Source organism: Phycodurus eques, chromosome 9, assembly GCF_024500275.1.
Source record: "Phycodurus eques isolate BA_2022a chromosome 9, UOR_Pequ_1.1, whole genome shotgun sequence".
NCBI lineage: Eukaryota > Metazoa > Chordata > Actinopteri > Syngnathiformes > Syngnathidae > Phycodurus > Phycodurus eques.
Window position 1 is genome coordinate 24,470,011 of NC_084533.1, and position 18,813 is coordinate 24,488,823.

The window sequence follows — 18,813 nt, forward strand, 5'->3', positions numbered from 1 at the left end:
GCGTCTCTGTATGTTTCGTTTCCTTTGTACAACCTGATTTTACGGGAATGGAACAATGTCCAGCGCTCACTCACACAAATATACAAAATTAATGTGGAAATGAGTCTTGTGGCTTTCCTCAGGTGCTTGACGTTTCCCCAAAGCAAGTCGGTTAACCACCCAAACCACTCCGGCTTACTGGCTGCAGTCCCACGGAACTCAATCCAGGTAGCTGATTCAACTGTGCATATTTGCTGAAAATGTCAATTTAAGCATTTTGAACCCCACCACATTTCTTATTATTTTTATTTATCTATTCTGTGACAACAAGGGCAAAAGGGAAGGTGCAACAGTGGAGCCTCAAGCAATGTAGCTGTCCTGGAATGCGGGCTGGCACAGCAAAGACAGCTCTTCAATTATTGCTGATGAAAACAAAATGGATGCAGTCTTCTGGGCAAGCAGCTTCTAATTTGTGGCTTCCGTCTTCCTAATTGCTTTCTCTGCGTCGCCCCCTCGTTCGGGGATCGGACCAATTGGCCGCGCCGCATTTAGCACGCTTTGTTTATCTTTGTGAGAAACCATACACCATAATCAAGGCGGAAAGTGAAGGTTTTTGACACAGAGAATAGTCGGGCCGTTCCTTTTTTTAGTTTGGGAAAGGGAAAATAGAAATAAATCGGTATTGGCAAAGGAATTAACCACAGGAAAAGCCTGTAGGCTAACTATATGTTAGAGGACATGCTGTGCGTGCTGGCCGCTGGGCTGCTTTTTCCTTAATAGTCATCTTTAAAACATCCCAAGTTGGTTCCAAAGAAGTTATTTATTTTTTTTCCAAGTAGTAAATGCATGGAATTCTGCCTGCTAAAAGAATACCATCATTGACTCAAAAATTAGGCCCTCTCAGAAGTTATAAATCACGGCCATTTTGCCTTTCATCTACACGATCTTTCTCTTTATTGAGGATTCGGGATAGCGTATGGAAGAAGTTTTCGCATTTTGCTCGGGGGGTTTCTTTCTTGAATTTTTTCGTGATTCTTTATCAGATGGCTGGCACTCGTATTGTGTACAAAGGGTTCAACAGACAGCAAAGCATATTAAACAATGCAAGCTTTTATTAACAAATCAAGGCAACAACGACCCTCCCGGTCTGATCGGCAACACTCAGGCAAGTTAGGGCAACATTGGCGAAATACATTCTGTCAAAAGTCAGCCCTTCAAAATAAAAGCATGCCAGTATAATAGTTTCACTACACTTTCTTTGGTCCCATGGTGGACTATTAAGCAATCGCACTTAAAAGTATTATGTGCTTGTTTATTGCGCCTGACTGATAATTAAAGCCACCATTTGGCCAAAGAAAGTATGTTAAAGTGTGTTATTAGGCCGTATGCTTTTTTTTTTTTTTAAAGTTCAGATTTTTGACAGGATGTATTATCCCAAGGTTGCCCAAGTGTTGTCGAGCAGACCAGCACGGTTATTGTCTTGAGTTGTTAGAAAACCTTGTACTGTAGAATATGCCTTGCCACCTTGAACACAAAATATTTCGGCTGAATGTGTATCGATTTTGGGAAATAAATGTCTGACTCACGCCATTTTGTTGGAAAACTGAGCGGATGTACAAAAACTGGGACAAAATTTAGATAGAAAATAAAAATAAAAAATCGTACGAAAACTAGGGTATGTGAAAACTGAAGGTTCCACTGTACTTGACTGATTGCCATCTAACACTGTGGCGTGGTATGGGCTTTTTGTTTAAATGACAAATAAATCCAACAAAACTGCCACATAAGCGCTGTAACAGAAAATCTGAAACTACCTGAAACTATTTGACTGACTGCCACACAACAGTGTGGAGAGGCATAGGCTTTTTTATTTACACAGAGATTCTGCCAGATATTTTACTGTTTATCTGAGCCACAACAAAAAAAAAACTCCTTAAACCTGCATTTGTTTCTTATCAAAATTACATGAAACAAATGTGACTGATTTCCACTAAACACTGTGGAGTGGCATCAAGGTGCTGAACCTAATTAGGATTGTTTAGCCTTGGATTGTTATTTTCTTATTTTCCATAGCCATGAGAAAAACACTATATACACCACCGGCCTTTGTGTTTAAACAAATCTAATAATTCCGGCTGCAAATGTGTCATGATATCCCTTTACTGCGCACAAACAAGTTCTTTTCATGCTCATGTGCTGCTATGACAACAAACAAAAAGTGAGCATGCACCCCTGAATAAACAACACTAATCCGTTACAGCATCTGCCATCTTGCCCTTGGACAAAACAGCTAACATCACAAACATGTGTATTTACACAAGTAATATGACAATGATATCCTTCTTCCTGCAGAGGTGACATTAAACCGGCATCATAAGATTTACTCGCAGAATTAGTCATGTTTATAACAAGCAACAAACGCTGTGTGGTCTTTTAGAAGACGTACTGCAAAAGCTTTGGAGAAATGAAGTGCAGGTGAATTTCATTCGAGGCAAGACAGCACAGTGAGAAAAGGGAGCGCTGCAGCAAAGTGGAGACTCTGGAATAGAATGCTTACGCTTTCAGGGCAACAAGCAACAACCGAGGAGAAAGAGGGTCTCCTGTATTTACAAACAATAACAGAAGAGAACGACAGTTTCCTGTATGTACTTCTGTTAAAGAGATTAACCACCCAAGAGGAGAGTACGGGCAGCGAGAAAATGGAGCGCTGCAGCAAAGTGCAAACTGCGGAGTATAATACAGCTGCTTAAAGAGGAACTAAAAAAGTACCTTCAATATTAGTCGGGGGGGGGGGGGAACGACAACAACAGAGGTGAATGAGGGTCTCTTGTATTTATGGCTTGGAATATATATCTGAGATGAGACTGAGGGCGGCAAGAAAATGGAGCACTGCAACTGCAGCTTTCAGTGGTACTAAAAAAAAAGTACCTTGCAAAATCAGTTTGAACGAGGGATGTTAACAAAGGCATTCTTGTCATCACCTCTCAGTAAGGAGACTAATTTCATCCACGAGGAGACTATGGGGAGCAGGAGTGCTGCAGCTAAGTGAAGATTGTGGAGTATAACGCTACAGCACCCAGAGTTATTAGAAAAGTAAACCTTGCAAAATCAGTCAGAACGAGGTACACTAACAAATGCATTGCTGCATTAATTTTTCATTTAGACTAATTTCTTCTAAGAGGAGACTGTGGGCGGTACGAGTGTTGCAGTCAAATGGAGACTGTGGAGTATAACACTATAGCATCCAGAGGAACTTTCAAAATCAGTTTGAACGAGGCACGTCAACAAATGCATTATTGCATTCATTTCTCAGTCAGGAGGTTAATTTCATCTGAGAGGAGACGATGGGCAGCAAGAGCGCTGTAGCCAAGTGGAGAGTATGGAGAATACCATTCTAAGACAGCAAAATGGTCAGATAAGGTGGGACGCAGGGCTGACCAGAAGTAGTAGCTGCTTTTAGGAAAACTGTCAATAGTTAGAAAATGGAAAAGTGGCGTTAGTACCTGACAAAAAAATCTTTTTGGGAAGAAGAAGAATGCAGATCTGTTGGAACGGAGCCCAAAAGCAAGCATTTGAGGGAGTAGACTAATTCGACACAACATTTAGCACACAGTAACTACGGTGTGATTTAGTGTGGCTCAATGAGAAGGGAGGCAGGGTAGCAAAGCAGCAACCGGATAAGCCATAAAGATGGCGCAGATATGCGAGAGGGGAGGAAACGATTTGAACGCTCCTCCATTCTCCTCTCCCTCGCTCATTCTCTCTCAGTCTGTTTACAATTAGCATGCCGAGAATGAATCTTCCACGAATGACCGCTCAGCTGGCAGCCCCCCACTAGTCGGGAACAAGGGAGCTATTAGTGGAGGAGCTGAGGAAGGAAGGAAGCAGGGAAAGCCAAAAGGGAAGGCCGGCCAGCTCCGAGGCCCACGGAGAGGGGACGGGGGTGGAGGGGAGGGTGGCGAGGGGATCAGAGGAGGGTTTAGCCACACGTCTCCCCGAGGCCATCGCCACGAGGAGGAGGAAGAGGGGGAAGATAAAGGAGATTAGTTTGGGGATGTGACCTGGAGGACAGTGGAAGATTTAGGCCGGGACCTCCCCGCGGCCCTTTGACACCGAGCACCCCCTTGTCCACGTCGGCGAACCGTAGCTTTGGGGGTCCACAAAATAATTTGAAATACGATAAATGATTGTCATATCATTTATAAAAGGACACAGCTACAGATGCGGACCGACTGGCGCGCCAATAAAACTGAAATAATAAACAGATTACGTCTCCCTACCTTAGCTTTGAGCCAATTAAAAGCTCTGCTGCAATTATGACGTAGCTTTGCATAAATCTGACATCCATGCAAGAATAAACTAGCACTTCTGTGCCATCTTGGTGTCAATGAACTATGTTGAAGTAAATTGAGTTTCATTTAGACATAAGTAGTGCTTTGCCATCTTGTAGCATCTATTAGCAATGATCAATATTTTCGGAAAGTTGTTAATTACTTGCAGATTTGAGCTATTCTTGGTTCCTCCTCAACATACAATATGAACAGTCGAGATGTATCGCTTCAAGATTGGTCCTTGACGCCAATTACTACTTTCCTATTATGGAGGGCTTCAGCGGCATCTAGTGGCGTCTAGGTCAAACACACACATACAAAATGACAATACTTGCAAGGAGCTTCTGTAAGCCACGTCTCACGTCCAGATGCTCACATGCAGAATAACCGACCATGTTGCTGACGTCATTAACAAGGCCACACCCCTTGAAGGCACACATACAAAACTATAGATGTTGCTGTGACTTCACTTGTCCCATTGTACAGTAATTACACTTTATTTAACCAGTTTATGAATTTACATGCTCTTTTATTGTTTTATACAATACAGTGCTATTTGTCTTTTTCCTTACAGAGGTACATGACTTGGAGATGACACGTGAATATAGAGCAAGGTAAAAGCTCCAGCAAACAGCCTCCCTTTCACACGGCCATTCATCTTTGTGAAAGAGGAAATGAAGTGAGGCTTCTGCCAAGAAGCGGCAGGGGGCCCCGAAAGGCCTCAAAGACCTCCGCAGTGCTTCTGTCCCACTTTGTTGTTGTTGTCGTCGTCTCTCCACCAGGGTCGCTGGTTAACTAGTACAATAGATCTCATAGGAACTTGAAAAGTGTGGTAACACACCACCACAATGTCTGTCCCACAGGGTGTCCGTCTAGCGTTTATGTATATGAACCGTGAAATGAATAAGCTATTAATACTGAGTGGAAATTAGCTTGGCGATACATAGATGTCGGGATACTGTTACTCCCATTAGCTTGTCTGACATGCCTCTGAAAATACAGCGGTCCCTTGACTTACAAGATCAAGTCGTTCCGTGACCACGCTTGTAACTCAAAACACACAAGTCTCAGATTATCATTATCCATTTAATTGAATAGAAAATGCCAGTAATCTGTTCCAGGTTTCACACAAAAAACACCAACAAAAATGTTTCGAACATATACATATGTTATAACATACAAAACAAATGCTCCTTCTGGTGTCCTCACCTTGGCCAATAGGGGGCAATACAATACTTTCAAAATAAATACACAATGACGGTCTCTTCTAAGCTCAGTAAGCTACAGTAATATTAGTTGCTTTCGTGGAGGACAAAGAACATATGCCAATGAGTGTTGTTATATTGTCTGCCTACAAGTGTTGCCGCAGCACTTGTGTTCAAATATCGTAAGTCGAGGCACCACTGTATAGCAAACAAAAGCCCGTTTGTTTCGCCATTCACCCAACGTGGCAATGGACCTCGCACATACCTGCTTTTTCTCAAACAGAGGGGGGAAAAGGGGACACAATGTAGAAACATTACCCAAGCTAGTCGGCATACTCCCATTTCAAATCCCCCCCCCAAAAGACCTAAAGCTTTTACACTTGTAAGCAGCCCTTAATGTGATGTTGGGAAGCCTGGAGCGGGGAGACGAGCTCCGGGGGCTTCGGCAGGGGATATTTGGAAGGTACAAAGAGGGTATTATTTGTTAGCCCCACCAGCTGCTCCCCAGCCACCTTCCATTCTGTATGAGTGCATCCGGCTGTGGGCAAAGATGGCTTCTTGTTGTTCAAGAGGCCAGATAAAGTGGTTAGAACATACTATATACACTATTTACACTAAACTAGCACTTCTCAAACTGAGGTCTGCGAGCCGTAACTCAGAGTTGCGTAAAACAATTTGCAATAAATTATGCCGTATCATTTTTTAAAAGTGGATACCGACATAAAAGAAACATAACCAATTATTCCTTCTTACTTTAGCCTTGGGCCAGTTAAGATCTCTGATATGATGGTGACTTATAATCGCATAAATCTGACATTGCTGCATGACTAAAGTCATTTTGAGTATTGTTACAGTAATGAAGTCAATTTTTAACACAGGACTAGCTTTTTAGAGAAAAATGTCTATGTTCTTGGAAAGATTACACATTTTTTTCTTGTAATTTGCATGGCATTTACGAGTACACATTGTAGATATTACGATTATGAGGGGGTCCTTTGAAGAAATTTCTTCCCCGTCTGGGGTCCCTCGATCCCAAAAAGTTTGAGAACCCCTGCACAACACCAATTGAACACCACACTCTAACAGTGTTCTAAAGCTAACCTGGAATATACATTCTTGTGGGTGGAAAAATGTCAGCTTGGGAGCATTATTGCAGGAGGGGAGCAGCCTTCCATGAGAATGAACGAGATTTCCTGAATGGAGAGCATTCCAAGGACGCCGGTGGTCTCGGCTTGCCAAGAGGCAAGACGACACATGCCGGAAGATCGTCTGCGAGATAACACAAAGAGCTCTCATTTCCTTCTTTATAGCAAACAAACACACACAGAACACACACAACACGCCAATAACTAAAAATGGTGAATTGTCTGATTTGAATACTGCAAAGATCACGGCAAAATGTTCTTGAGCCTCTTTCACGAAGAGATCCCGCAAAATTGCAAGTACCAGGACAGTATCAGAAGATTCTGCCTTTATCGGTCTGTGACTTTTGTACAGAACAAGGCGGGAGGGACATTGTTATGACTGCGGTTTCACGCAGAGACAGGACATCCTACAAGCAGATAATTAGAAGACCTGAGTATTGGTGACCATTACTTTCGACACAACAGGGAGGGCGAAGTAAGGGTCGGGGGTTAAACTTTACACCCCTATCCCATCATTGCGGAATACCCTCACACACAGATAATAGCTCCAATACTACCTCTGAAGGTGGGCAATTCGGGGACCTGGCTTTTTTCCTGCACATGAATTTCCCGACTTCCGAGGTAGTATCATAGGTGTAACAGAGGCGATGTGAAAGAGAGTAGCAAATGCCTGGACTGGGGGTGTGCGGTTTTACATCCAAGACTCACTTCTCGCGTGGACAATTCGACTTTAGCCCCTTTCAAACCACCAATCAGAGAACAAGTGGACCCACAAATTTCGTAGCTTCTGACGTAGTACCACAGAACTCATATAGGCTTTGTAAAAGGGAATAGCCTCATTCCAGGACCAGGATGTAAGGTTGAATACTCGAGACTCATTTCTCCCATGGACAATTCCACTTTATCCCCTTTCAAATCCCCATGAAAGCCAGCATTTTCCTGTCGCTGTTCTGAGTGATTGGGGTCTAACTCGAGCCGCAAATTTCCCAGCTTCCGAGGTAGCATCACAGATGTAATCGAGATTGTTTGAAAGGGAGTAGGAGGATGACGGGACCAGGTTGCGAGGTTTGACACCACACACTCACTTCTACGATGGACACTAGACTAAGGTCGAAGTCAAACCAGGAACTTCCCGGCATCAGAGGTACTATCACAAGTGATTTAGAGGCTATGTGAAACAGAGTAGCACAATGGTTCAACTGAAGTGTGAAGTTTATGATGGACAGTGAGCTGGACGGAGGGGCTTATTTGGGCCATCTTAGTCGGACATGAAAAATGGCAGCTTTCGTTGGCACTGTGACAACAACTTGGATTTTCATTGGAAGGAGGCATATTTAAAAAAAAAAAAAAAAAAAAAAAAAAAAAAAAAACATGCAGCAGCGGTAATGTTCGTCTTTTTATCGGGGGGGGGAAAAACATTAATACCCAACGCTAATAAAAATATAATCCTAAAACCAGATTCATTCCCACAATGCTGTTCATACAACACAATAACAGCTTTGTAGTAAATTTGTGAATAAATTGATACAAGTTCTTCATTATTTCAGTAGATATACCTTTTTTTGTTTGTTAGTGCGCTCTTGAGTTTTATTTTTTCTGATGTGATTGTTGGAAAAAAACAGACCGCAGATAACTTGAGTTAGTTTGTTTTTGCAGACTGCGGTGGTATTCACGGATCCACACAGAGAGAAACACACACACACACACACACATGTAAACTGATCCTAATACAGCTCTTGAAGTTGGACACTTGCCGAGGGATCCTCCATGCTGAGACACACACACCTTCCCATAGATCTTCCATATCCCATTACTTGCTCGCAAACACACACTGAGATTTATTTATTTTTTTGTCACTGTAGCTTAACTTTCTTTACTGCATCCTGACAACATGACAACTTTGGAATACTCTTGTCAGAGCGCAGATGCTCGCGGTCGGTATTCAGAACATTGTGTTCTGTTCGGAGCAATGCTGAAAAATGTATTGACAACCCATCTCGCGTAGGACAGCGTGTTCCATTTTTAATCCTTTAAGACAGACTCCGTTACAGATTCCTTCTCTCCTGGCTCATCACAAAGAGGATAAGACAACATTTGGCCAAGATACGAACTAGAAAATGGCAGAGGTGCGGGACTTGATTCATGGGACTTAACTCAATTTTACAACTTGGTACTTGCAGGTTAAGACCCGACTTGAAATTTGAAAGATCGAAAAGAGGAGCGCTGTTAACAACCCTTCCAGATTTGAATTTGTAAGTATGTAAATTGGGGCTTCAAAATCGAGAAAAGTCAAGCCGATGTCTCGGCTCTGGAATGCGGTTGTGCGCGTGTCAGCTAAATGCGTAGAAACCACGCCACGCTCAACTGTCAACTGTTAATCAAATAACACTTCTACAACCTGGGAAAAAATGGATGCTACTTCATTCGGGCATCTTTTTCAACACGACACATAACTACATGTTTGAGCAGCGAAAATAGTTTATCTACCAAAAGCCTGCACTGACTGGATTGTCGCGGGGGGGCTTTTGCACCCCGTGACATTGTGGCGCTCTTAAGCTGCCACGCCAGCGCGAAGCCTGGCCCAGACGCTGGCCGTCACGTGGGACTTGTTGGGTTTTTTTTTTCGTTTTCCGCCTTGTCCCCATGATGTGCACGGACTCACGGCTGACAACGAGGCACTCTAAAGCCTTTGGCTGTCAAGTCAGACTTATCTATTATTTTCCCCCTCCCTCCTCGCACTTACGTCTTTTTCTGGGTGACGTATGCGCACTTACGGCCAACAACGAGGTGCTCTAAAGCAGTCACGCCAGCGACTATTTTCGGGGTGTAGGCATAGCTAGCTAGTGAACTAAATGTCGTAATTGCGCTGGATAACCACTGATGTGAACAACGGAGTTCTAGTTCTTCGACAGTGCGGGAGGGGCGACTCAATCCGGACGCCCCACTGGGTATCACTGGACGCTGTTTTAGCCACACGCCAAAAATGTGGAAAACTGAAACGGTGAAAAATGTTTTAATGCTATAGCGCCACAATTCAGCACTACATAGTTCTCAGTTTACACATTTTCAGCAATTATTTTCAAACATGCATCACGTATTTAGAAAAAAAAAAATCTTAGATTTCACTTTACAGGATCTTGAAATTTACTAATTTTACAACTTGGAACTTTCTTGAAACTTGAAGGTCAAGACTTATTTTTTGACTTAAACATATGTGACTTAGTCCCACCTCTAGAAAATGACCAGTTTTGCTTTTGGGCTGCTCCTGTCGAGTATATGTTCACGGTGGAGCTTTCCAACAAAACAAAATTCAGAGAGCAAGAAGGCGGCGGATTCACGCCAGACGTTTCCGTGTGCATTCCTTTATGAAGTTAGCAATTAAGACGAGTGTATGTGACATGCATACGTTAAGCCCCGGGATATTTGGGTTATGTGGAAGGTATTCCTCCAATGTATGATTGACTTGACAAGGAAATACAGCTGACAAGGATTTAAGCAGTTGCTCCTAAATTCAAATTTCAACACTGTAAGGCAGGATTTCCCAACGACTGAGTGACATCACTGAAAATTATCCAATTCCACTTAATTGGTCTGAAAATTCTGATGTATTTACTACAAATAATTTATCTTTATCCATCTATGTGTGCAAACCACGTATACTGACAGGCAGCAAAATGAAATGCTCTTCCACTAGTGGGCAGAAGGTGCAATCAACCTGTCATTCAAAAAACAGAATATTAGCTTTATTTATCTGTGTGCACAGAGTTGTTATGTTCATACTCAGTTTCTTAATGAGGTGCTTGAAAAAGCATTTTGAACATATAAAGGGGTAGTTATGTTTAAAAATATGATATACGGGAGGAGAAGCGGCTCAGAAAACGGATGGATGTTTTCAAGGCTATTTTCGAAAAATACATGTTCTTTGTTGTTCTTAACTTCTGTTAAAGCTGGTCGCAACTTGGCAACAAAATGAAAATGTGGGCACAACATTTGAGAATCACTGGCTTAAAGTATTAGAACACAGCAACTATCGGTAGTATTCGTTAGCTCGTCTATGGTGTTTTGCATTGTTTGTTTGCATTAGACTAAACGGACTGTTGCAAGATTGTTTTAAATACACAACGTGTAATTCGCTTTTTGTTTTGCGTTTAGTTTGAGAGTAAACTTCAACTGGCAGCGGCAATAAACAGCTTGAAGACTCGGCTTTAAAAAGGTTGGGAATTGCTGGCTTTTGTTCTGAAAGCCGGCGGACTATCTGTATGTTTATGTGAAAGAACACACGAGTTTCTCCCTGGCCTCAAGGTGGTAAATGCCAATGATTAAGACGTGGGATGCAAATCCGCGGAGCAGCAATCACCGACGTGTGCTTTGAATGCAAAGGAGGAAGTCAAAGCTCCACTTTTGCTAATATCTGAATATTTACCAAGCTGCCCACTAATTACACAGGGCTGCAATTTGATCGTGATTGCAATTAACAAATGTCCACACTGGCTCGGGGGGGGAGAAATACTGGCAGATGTTCAGGCTGCTCAGAATGAATGCGCACCTTTATCGACGTGGAGCGCTTGTTTTAAAGTCCCGGCAGCACGCAGCCAACGTTGTGTTGAATTGAGGCCACGTGCTTGACATCAATGGAATAAACACCGAGGGAAAAAGTCACTTTGATCCAAGAGATTTCAACAAAACCTGATTTGAATTTAGACTCGATCATAATCAAACGTTTGGCGCGGACCCAAACAATGCGCACACAGACAAGTTTGCAGAGCATTGCATTTAAATATAGGGGGTACAAAACCGCACTTAAATATGAATTGAATTCAAATGCAGTGCACATAAAGAAACAGAACAAAGTTGTAATGTTAAGAATAAAGTTGAATTTAGAGAAGAGAAAAAACAAAAAAAAGTTAGATTTGGTTGGGATAAAAACTCAATCTTGTGAGAATAAAGTCAATTATTTTCAAATTTAATATTATAACGTCAGAACTTTATCTTGAAAAACTTTTTTATTCTAATAACATGAGAAGTTTTTTCTCTAAATTCTATTAATTTATTAGTTACTTTACAACTTTTTTCTTTACAATGGTCAATTTTTTAATTCCTATGGCATTTATCTATATATCTATCGCTATGTAAGTGCAGTTCTTTCCCCATATATATATATATATATATATACATATATATATACACACATATATATATATATATATATATATATACACATACATATATATATATATATATATATATATATATATATATATATATATATATATATATATATACACATACACATATATATATATATATATATATATATGTGTATGTGTATATACATATATATATATATATATATATATATATATATATATATATATATATATATATATATACACATACACATATATATATATATATATATATATATGTGTATGTGTATATATATATATATATATATATATACACATACACATATATATATATATATATATATATATATATATGTGTATGTGTATATATATATATATATATATATATATATATATATATATATATATATATATATACATACATATACATACATATATATATATATATATATATATATATATATATACATACATATATATATATATACACATATATATACATACATATATATATATATACACATATATATACATATATATATATATATATATATATATATATATACATACATATATATATATATACACACATATATATACATATATATATACATACATATATATACATACATATATATATACATACATATATATATATATATATATACATACATATATATATATATATACACATACATATACATATATATATATACATATATATATATATATATATATATATATACACATGTATATATGTATATATACACACACACATATATATGTATATATACACATACATATATGTATATATACACATACATATATGTATATATATATATAAAATTAGACAGGAATTTGCCCTCTCAAAATTATTTTCCCAAGTTTTTAATGAATCTATATAATGTATGACTTTCTCTGCCGCATTCTAATTTAGCGAGCTGTACCCCTGTAAATTGAAATTCAGAGTTAGCGCCCTCTCCTGTGCAGAAACAACATTGAAGGGCATTTACTTTGCCTTTTGTGGGAGGTGATTCTATTTTTTTTGGTAGGGAGCGCTTCATAAAAGTTTTATAAATGGCTTATAAATTATTCCTTTGTAACTCATTAACAAACAACAGACTGTAAAAGCAGTCCGCATTCTGGCATTATGGACAGCAGGTTGGATTCTTATCTTGAATTTAGTGAGTTTGTCTTTGAAGAGAGCGCGTTCCTTTGTATCAAGTCCACTTCCCTGGCTTCTGTTTGTCTACCTCAGCGATCTGATAAGAGCCCAGTTGGTCACTTGTGGTCCAGAACAACAAGAAAAACAAAACCAAAAACATCTGTTTGTAATCTGCAGCACTTTAGCCTCCTGGTAGCAAGGCTCTTAAACAAATGGCCAATTCACTGAAACAATAAAGCAGCAAAGCTTTCCTTGGAGATGCAGCGAATATTTTGTGAGGGGGCAGGCAACCACTGAGCAGGACAGCTTGTTGTTAAGACGAGATACTAAATAACCATAGTGGTGCTAATTATTCAACATAACCCAACCACCTACACAATCTTTTGATTGTGGCTCACGATTTGGCAAGATACTGCCACACTACTTTGCTTTAACCACCTTACCATTGTGAAGACTATTGGCTCACTATTTGGCATGCTTAGCTATTTCAAAGCCTAACTGGAAATCCTAACACTGGCTTGAAAACATAATCCAAAACCCTAAATGTGGCTGGGGGGAAAAAAATACTTTGAAACACGAACCTTATCTAACCTTGTCTTCGAATGAGTCAGATTTTAAGAAACCTTGTCGCCTGTACGCTTAACTTATCAAAATCGCAAATAAACTAAAACTCTCATTTCTAGTGTCTTATTCTCATGTAAACTAGTTTTTCCGCTTGAAGTTTTTGCAAGTCGGCTTGAGGAAGACAGACACATTACACTTCTTTGTGCTTCCGACCGCGTCTACAAAGCCGCCGCATTCGTCGTATAATTCCAGCGAGGGAACCAAGCGACAAATCAAGCTACAAAATGGTTAATTGGCAACGCGGTCTTCAATTAAAACAAATCCCGGTGGAAAAGTGCATGCTTGAAATTCCCGCAGATTGGTTCAATATTTATTTTTGCTTTCTGCGCCAAAGAATGCACAACGCCGCAATCCTTTCCTGCGCCTGATTTCCAGCAGATGTGGAGTAAACAACAAGAAATGGCACATTTTGTTTTATTCCTCAGGAAGTGTGGGGAACGTGCTGTTCTACTCTGAGTCTCCCGATGTTAGTCGGGCTAGGATTCAGCTATATTAGTCACGCCATACATGGATGGCCCTCACAAGGTTGACAGAGTTGAACCTGGGGAAATTTGCCATAATGTCATTGGGTAATACAGTATGCATTGTCAGGGCCATGAATGCTAATATTTTCCATTGTCAGGATCAAAGAAGACTAAATGTAGGCTCACTATTTGGCAGACCGTTGCAAAGGGTTAGCTCATTGCAAACCGGAACCTAAAACCTAAACATTTCTTGAAAAACTTACCCCAGTTTTGAAGGGCTTGAAACTCTGATTTAAAACCCTAACCCTTGTTTGAAACGCTAAATCCGGCTTTAAATCCCAACATGAAACCCTTATACTGTCTTGAAATCCTACTTTGAAAGCCCAACCCTGACTAAAAAGACTAACTTGAAATCCCAACCTGAAGCGAATGGAACTCCTTCGCTAATCACATAAGCTTGTTGTCATAATTAAAAACAATGGACGTCACTCTTAGTACAACCCCAATTCCAATGACGTTGGGACGTTGTGTTAAAGATGAATAAAAACAGAATACAATGATTTGCAAATCATGTTCAACCTATATTTAATTGAATACACTACAAAGACAAGATATTTAATGTTCAAACTGATAAACTGTATTGTTTTTAGCAAATAATCGTTAACTTAGAATTTTATGGCTGCAATACGTTCCAAAAAAGCTGGGACAGGTGGCAAAAAAGAGTGAGAAAGTGGAGGAATGCTCATCAAACACCTGTTTGGAACATCGCACAGGTGAACAGGCTCATTGGGAACAGGTGGGTGCCATGATTAGAAAGAAAAGGAGCTTCCCTGAATCGCTCAGCCATTCACAAGCAAAGATGGGGCGAGGTTCCCCTCTTTGGGAACAAGTGCGTGAGAAAATAGTCCAACAGTTTAAGCACAATGTTCCTCAACATACAATTGAAAGGAAATTAGGGATTTCATCATCTACTGTCCATAATATCATCAAAAGCTTCAGAGAATCTGGAAAAATCACTGCATGTCAGCGGCAAGGCCGAAAACCAACACTGAATGCCCGTGACATTCGATCCCTTAGGCGGCGCTGCATCAAAAACCGACATCAATGTGGAAAGGATATCACCACGTGGGCTCAGGAACACTTCAGAAAACCAATGTCAATAAATACAGTTCGGCGCTACATCCGTAAGTGCAACTTGAAACTCTACTATGCAAAGCAAAAGCCATTTATCAACACCACCCAGAAACGCCGCCGGCTTCTCTGGGCCCGACATCAAAGATGGACTGATGAAAAGTGGAAAAGTGTTCTGTGGTCCGACGAGTTTCAAATTGTTTTTGGAAATTGTGGACATCGTGTCCTCCGGGCCAAAGAGGAAAAGAACCGTCCGGACCGTTATGGACGCAAAGTTCAAAAGCCAGCATCTGCGATCGTATGGGGCTGTGTTAGTGCCAATGGCATGTGTAACTTACACATCTGTGAAGGCACAATTCATGCTGAAAGGTACATACAGGTTTTGGAGAGCGAAGCATATGCTGCCAACCAAGCAACGTCTTTTTCATGGACGCCCCTGCTTATTTACTAGCGGGTACTAGACTGGCCTGTCTGCAGTCCAGACCTGTCTCCCATTGAAAATGGGAGACGCATTATGAATTATCTTGAACGGCTGAAGCTGTACATCAAGCAAGAATGGGAAAGAATTCCACCTACAAAGCTTCAACAATGAGTGTCCTCAGTTCCCAAACATTTATTGAATGTTGTTAAAAGAAAAGGTGTTGTAACACAGTGGTAAACATGACCCTGTCCCAGTTTTTTTGGAACATGTTGCAGCCATAAAATTCTAAGTTAATGATTATTTGCTAAAAACAATAAAGTTTGAACATTAAATAGCTTGTCTTTGTAGTGTATTCAATTAAATATAGGTTGAACATGATTTGCAAATCATTGTATTCTGTTTTTACTTATGTCTAACACAACGTCCCAACTTCATTGGAATTGGGGTTGTAAATCTCCTGCAGGGATGCTTGAATGATGGACAACAGGTCCGCTCCCTCCCCACTGGAATCAATGCACTTTCACTCCACTTGTTTCCACATCCTGCCCCCGCCCCCCACTACTCAAACAGCTGAGGCACCCTAGGAGCCTCCTCTTCACCACCAACAGCTGACAATGACTGCATTGACATCCAGCATCCCCTATTCACCCCCACCATCATTTCCTTCCATTTGCATTGGAATGACCACCCGTGTCTGCTGTGGTGAAGGTGGGCAGGGAGGTGAAACCATCAGGGGATGCCAGGGGTAGTTGTTGTTGGGGGGTTTGGGGGGGGGTGTACGCCAAGGGTTAGGTAGAGTGTTCCACATCTACATGACTCGACACTGCATCAGTTAACATTCATTTCATAAAGATCTGTCTTACGTTGACAGTTTTCCACCGCAGTATAAGTGACTGCGAGCCCATTTATGAGCAATACACTCAGTTGGGAGGGGGGGGGGGGGGGGGTCCTAATGTGATTTCTCAGCTGCCAGGGAGACCACTTCCAGAGAGGCCCACTTGTGGAGGGGAGAAGCATGGGGCTAACCATCTGTCCAAGCCAGCAACAAAAAGTCTGACTGACCTCCCCTCCCTAACAGAGTTCCCCCCTACATCTTCGCAAATTGAAACTGGGTGTTTCTCAGTTTGAAGGCTACAAAAGGAGATGGAAATGAGCGAACAGCCGCTTGTCAAGAAAAAGGAAGCTGCTGTCACGCCGCCACTGTGGTGATGGATCCATTCTGTATACAAGAAACAAACCAGGGTTGGCGTGGACTTAAAGTCAACCACTACAGTATTTCCATGATGGCCACCCCAGCAGTGGTCGTTCCTCAATAAATCCCCCCCCCCAAGAAATGTAAATTTGACACATCACAGACAAACCTATCAAATTTGAATGTCCCCACCCAAACAAAATAAGATAAAAATATGAATACAAATCGCTAAGTACTGCGTACAGTAATCCCTCGCTATGTCGCGGTCCACTTTACTGGGTTCAGTGTATCACAGATTTATTTTATATACAATATATTTCATTGTAGTCCAGATTCTCACCTGCACAACTCTGATACAGTTAATTTTATTGGCTATATAATTTGAATGTGGCAGCAATGACTCACACAAAGTCAATTGGTCCTTTATTCGTAGCAGAGAAAGAAACTTTACAGAGTGATTTCAACTCATACATTTGGGAAGTCACCAAATTGCTTGAGGATACAATGAACATGACCAGAAAGCCACGAAGCTGCTCATGTTCTTATGTAACGGGAGAGGGGCGACTCATGCGCATGTGTTACTGGACATCATTTCCGCCATGCCACAAAAAAAATCCAGAAAAGTTAAATGGTGACAAAAAAAAAAAAACGCTTTGTCTTCGCACATGTTTCGCACTCATCATCAAACGTATAATGTATTTTGAAACAAATCTCTTGAGTTCACTATACAGGGTCTTTGAGACAAAAGTACGCCCGCCTAAAATAGACGCCACACTTTTTCCAGTCAGAAAACAAACTGGTCCGTAACCTTTGGAAGGTCTGAGGAAGTCCGACTACCCCAACATAAACTAGACACAAAGATTCGAGCTTGGCAGCTGTGAAAACCACTTGACCAATGAGCTGCTTGCATTCAGAAGGCTATTTCTTTTTCTATTTCCCAATGAAATGCTTCCTTCCATCATCCATGCAAATGTATTTGCGATGGCTCAGAGCCTTCTGCCCTTTACGAATCACCAGGACATTCTCCTCCCTGTGTACCTTTGAAAAGGCCCAGACGCGTACTTTGATCAGCACTCAGGAAATTTCATTAGGCCAGAGATGGGCGGATAAGAGAGCAAAGAAAGCTTTTTGTGGACGGGTTGTACAGGCAGGAGATAAAAGGAAGACGAATAGAGGAACGTGGAGATGTGCCTTTCACAGGGGTCACCAATGACAAGAAGGAGAAGTCCTAACTAATCATCTTGTAGTGACGATATCATAAGAAGAAGAGTTAATAAGAACAGATGCCGGAAACAACCTTGTGGACCGCTTGTACTCTTCACTCTTCACTTATATAACAACACTCCACTCTGTGAAGAGAAATAGTTCCTAGACATTGTGCAATAATGCTATACATTTTACATATCGTCGATGTTGGGCAGAAACCTTGTGTCCAAATAACGGTCAATTTTATATTTTTTCCAAAAATCGATACTATTGGTCTGTCTCCACGTCGTCCTTTATTTTTGATTAATATAAACAGTTTTCAGTGTTGAAAATGGCTTAAAAACAAATGTATTAACTCTTTTAAACTGTTTGAGAAGTGTTGTAAAACTCTTCCTTCACTCCGCGGGAGCCGTTCGAGATTGTTGTCGCCTCAAGATTGAAAATCTGGATTTTCTTTCGACAATAATGAGTGAAAATAGTTATTAACGAACGTCCTCTACAATGTAATATTATTATTATCCATTTTCATATCTCTCAATTTGTACTCGTTGCTCAAATAGATATTACTAATCCATTACATAATGGTTATCGTATGTCAGATTTGTGCAATAGAACTATTATGCATACATAGGCAGATACAGTTTCATACATTGTACATATTGGGTGAATTATAATTCAGCAATATGCCATTATATATCAGTCATCTATCAGAGTTTTGTATGAACTCTTCAAATATTAGCTTTTACACATGTATTCAATTATATATTTTAGATTAAAAAATTTATATATATATATATATATAT

At 40.4% G+C, this 18,813-nt stretch overlaps 1 protein-coding gene across 1 annotated transcript in view; it reads right to left on the bottom strand.

The window, feature by feature from the left end:
* Positions 1 to 18,813, bottom strand: part of afg2a (AFG2 AAA ATPase homolog A) — a 113,465-nt gene that overhangs the window by 56,633 nt on the left and 38,019 nt on the right. The gene's annotated exons all lie outside the window — the stretch shown is intronic.